This window comes from Sorex fumeus, unplaced genomic scaffold (assembly GCF_029834395.1).
Source record: "Sorex fumeus unplaced genomic scaffold, SorFum_2.1 ptg000013l, whole genome shotgun sequence".
Taxonomy (NCBI): domain Eukaryota; kingdom Metazoa; phylum Chordata; class Mammalia; order Eulipotyphla; family Soricidae; genus Sorex; species Sorex fumeus.
The window spans coordinates 29,099,125-29,104,007 of NW_026606070.1; positions in this window are offsets into that span (position 1 = coordinate 29,099,125).

A 4,883-nucleotide genomic window follows, 5' to 3' on the forward strand; every position below is an offset into this window, starting at 1 on the left:
GCAAGAGTTCAAACTTTCCAAGAAAAAGAAAGATAAAGGCATACACATATATACATATATAAGCGTATGTGTGTATATATATATATATGTATATGTGTGTGTAAAGAGAGAGAGAAGAGAAAGAGATAGTTCAGAGAGTATAAAAATAATGGTTGCCATAGTATCAAGCTACTTATCTTGGTTTACAATTCATTCCAGTTTCTCCATTTTGCTCATAGCATCTACCCTCTAAGGCTATGCCCCAGTCATGCTCAAATATTGCCTATCCCATGTCTTTGTCCATATGTTGCTTGTGTCTATACATTTTATCTGTTTGTCTCTGCATCTCTCTCTTTCTCTTTCTGTCTCTTTCTACACACACACACATATGCAACCACACACACTACACACACAGAGTATCATCCTTGTGAATTTATCTGTTGTAGAAGCTTTCTTGACCTCTGCAATGAAAATGTTGCCATTGTTTCATATAAAATAATTTTATCTCATGAGGACCAGGAACTTTAGAATTCTATCCCCTTATGCCTGGTACAGCATCAGGACCCAGCTCAATAAATACTTGTTGAACAGAATCTAATTCAGATGAACTGACATGCAATGTATTTCATCCTTGGGGATTTTCACCCAAAGTCATTATGAAGTCAAGGAGAATTTCATCTCTGGCTTCTCTACTTAAAACTACTATTCCATGGCAGTGCACTAAAACAGTACTTTTCACTTTTAATAAGGAAAAAAATCAGTCATCTAGATCCCTGAGAAGGTATTTGAAAACCTCCTAATATTTCTAAAAACCACAGCTGAAAAGACACTGATATTTTAAAAAAATTCAAACTTTATTTTTGAGAGAAGACTTTCAAATGGAAATGATTACTGCAAAAGAAGAAATGTTGTCTTTATAACTGGTAAAACTTTTGTTTTAGATATTACTAAAACAGAACTCCAAAGGAAAAATATCTAGGATTCCTAAAAATTACTCAGATCTAAGTTTCAAAAACACAGAGGTCAGACTCATGAGGAGGCCTCTGTGATAATATGTGGGTGCATCCCTAAGGCAGAGGATTAGGTCCTGATACCAAGATAGCATTCATCTTCCTGTAACACATTCTCATTCTGCAAGTCCAGAGGCAAATCCGCATGGGAGTATGGGAATTAGCAAGCTTGCACATACCCAGGTCACAAAAGTTCCCATGGCCAATTGTGTTTGAATATGTGTGTGGAAGCCTAAGATAACTCTTTCCATTGCCTCCATGTCTCCAAAGAACCTCCATACTCTTCCATTTGGTTCTGTCATTGTGCCTAACTGAGGAACATAGAAGCCAAATTGTATACCCAGAGCTTTCAGTGTTAAGTGACTGGTCCTGTTCGGTTTCTAAACCCCCTCTAACTCAGCAAACTACTGTCTTCCAGAAATACTACACAAACATTTAAAAAAATTCAAAACCTTATTTCCTATGTGAATAGGATGACACATATGTCACTCCTTTACTCCAGTTTCTCCCATCCATGGCTCCCTTCTGAACTTGGTTCTTTCCTGTGGCCCCATTGTCCTACTAGTTGGCCTTCTAGTCTCATACTATTGTTCCAAAGTATATAATATTCACCCGGGTCTTCCTTCCAATATCACAGGGTGGAGAGGTAGTGTTTCCACAGAGGGATCATGTGGTGTCTGGTTGAAAAACATTGCTCTAAACTCTCCCATTTGCTGATGTGGCTTTGTGGAACCCCCTGCATTGAGAAACACTCAGAATACTCATTCCTTGGACCCACTCTAGCTTCCTTTCTTTCCACCTCCTGCCACAATAAGTGTCTTCTTAAGCAAGAAGGTGCTCTGCGTTTCTCCTTTAAAGTCCTTCCTTTCCATTTATGAGTCACTGAATTCACTCAAGGTCACCTGTTAATTTTCACAGTCTGCTGGTTTACTCTAACCACAGTCCTTGGCAAGATTCTCCCCCGGCACCATGGCCACTGGCTGCTCCTTATTGTGCACACCTCTCCCTCTGGGCCTTCAGAGAGGGTTATGGCTGATGGATTCCATGATCTAAATCTTTCTGGAAGCAGACCGCTGAGAGAAGGCTATCAGTAGGCCTTGTATCTGCCAATGAACTTTACTCTTTGATAAGTTTTTTACTCTGAGGGGTCCTTGGGTTTATACCAAACACAAAAAGTGAAGTCCAGGCATTTTTTCCTGTTCAACAACTCTTTCTTCAGTTCCTGCTAAGGAGCCTTTCTAAAAGGGTGATACTCTGTAATTGAACACCTCTGTTCATTTCTCTTCTGCAGCTCTTAGTCTTCCTACACCTACTGCTCAAGCAAATGGCAGACACCTCCCTTGGTGTCCAGAGATTTCTATCCTCCTCTGAATTTGATGCCTTGGATTCTTCAAGCCTTGTTGTTTTTTTTTTTTTTCAGGCTCAATTACTGTAGCTCAGTAACTGTTTTCTATCCCCTTTCCAAGGCATCTAGACCTGGAATTGAATTTTGAGCCCTTGACTGTAAAAGCACATGAATAAATAGATTATGTATTTCATATTTCATATTTTTTTCTTGTTGTGGACGATTAAAGTAATGGGCTTGGGATGAGGGCGATCTGGCTGCAACATCTGTCACCTCACTGATCGCCAGGGTTGATTTGGCTGATCTGGCTGGCTAAGCAGGTATCTCCTTCCTCCCTCACCACTCCATGTGTGTCCCTCCCAAAGCTGCGAGCTCAGTCAAAGAGGACAGCCTTCCCCGAATACAGATGGACCAGTCTTTGGTTGAGGGTTTAATAGTAGCTGTGCTCCCCTACTAGAACCTCCAAACAAGCTCTCAAGATAATGGGCTTGTCAGCACACAAATGAATAACACTGATAGATCACTAAAGAGAGAAAGAAAATGTCACATATATTAACTGATGTGAACTCATTACAAAGACACATGGGGACACAGGGTATTACAGGAAGTGACTTTCTTGGACTTATGGAGCTATGGAGTTGCTTTGATTTCCAAAAACTCCAACCATGGAAGAGGTTCGAGTTTTTGAGAAAAGTGATAGTCACTCAGTATGAGGAGACAGGTCTCATGTGGTTGAACCACATGGAAGGGGCTTGATTCATTTAACTATAATGTTCTTCCTCTATGGAGAAGACTTCCAAGCAATAAGCCTCCCTTAGGCTCATGTTGCAAATGGTTGCTTTGGCTTCTGACCTTTTTTGCTGGGTCCAATCAATGGTAAGCAATGCAGCAGGTTGATTTAATATGAAACTCATGCAATGAGCAAAATTTTTCTGTCAAGAGAGACATTTTTCACCAATAGTGGACACTTAGGCTACTGGCATGTATGGCCTCAGTAATGCTTTCCTCAGTTCTGAAAAGTGCTGACCAAAAGAGAGGGGAGCACTAGTTAAGAATACCAATGAAAGTGACTTATGGAGGTTGCTTTGATTTTCCAATTTGCACCATTGTCATTAACCCCCGAAATGGCAGTGGTCCAATAATTTGGCTTATCCTCAGTGCTAAGATGACAGAAACTCATGGGCTGGGGAAATTACCTTGGTCTTGACTGTCACTTGCCCTTGGCTCCATTGATAATTTTGAGAAGATTACTCTAACTCTCCTGATAGGTATCTGATTGTTGCATTGAGTACTAGATGGGTTTTGTGTAGAATCCTTCTATTTCAGTTCCATAATTATTGGTTTATTGCTTTTCATGATGCCGTTTGATCAAATGTCACATGTACTGACCTACTAGCAGCCGAGGGTTTTGCAGATGGAGTTGTAGGCTGGTAGTCTCAAAACATTGCTTACTCTCTTACCTCATCCACCTTCAACGGGATCTTTATCCCAAAAGACCCATGGGAAAGTTGACCTAACCTTTATGTCTGGGAATTTCACCAAGAGTGCTACACAGCCTAAAAAATACCTTTTCTATAAGCACCCTGTCAGGAAACACTGTAAACACCTCTTTTCAATCTTTAAATTGTAACAAAATAAAGGACTGTCCACAGTCATTCCTTTCCCTCCTTCAAATTATTAAACATTCTCTGAGAAGCTGTTGACTGAGAAAATATGTAGTGATAGGAAAAATGTGGGTATCTTTTTAATTAACTGTATGTATATTTTACAGATCACAGGATCTGCATACATTCTAAAAATAGCAGCACACACCTGGAAAAGGAGTATTCTTCAGCAGTTTGCAGAAATTACAGATATCACAGACCTCTGGCAGGAATTCTTGATTGGAAGCAATGTCAGAAAATCATTTTGTGGGGCCTCTTTCTGCTCAGGGATCTGTTTTCCCCTACCCAGAACACAGGACACCTGGGCCAGAAAGGTTTGGATGACCAGATATGATTTCCAAAGTCTCTTAAGTCTGGTGAACTTTAATCTGATTAATAAGGAAATGCTGGAGCGATAGCACAGCGGTAGGGCGTTTGCCTTGCATGCAGCCAACATGGCCGACACGAGTTCGATTCCTCCGCCCCTCTCGGAGAGCCCAGCAAGCTACCGAGAGTATCTCGCCTGCACGCCAGGGCCTGGCAAGCTCCCCATGATGTATTCGATATGCCAAACACAGTAACAACAAAGCCTCCAATGGAGGCGTTACTGGGCCCGCTCGAGCAAATCGATGATCAATGGGAGGGCCTTTACTTTACTTTACTTAATAAGGAAATCCATCACCCTAGGACAAAGTCAGTGACTTTGATTTCTTCTAGAATAAGAAAGGTGTATTCCGTTCCCAAAGATATAGTAAAGTGGCTTAGTGTGTATGCTCTGCAAGACCATGGTCATGATTTCAAATCTCCAGAGTTGCACCGGGACAGAGTACCATCCTGAGAGTTCCACAATTTGAACCTGGCAGCCCTGGCAGCTGTGATTCCAGGCATTCCAAGTGGTTTCCAGCT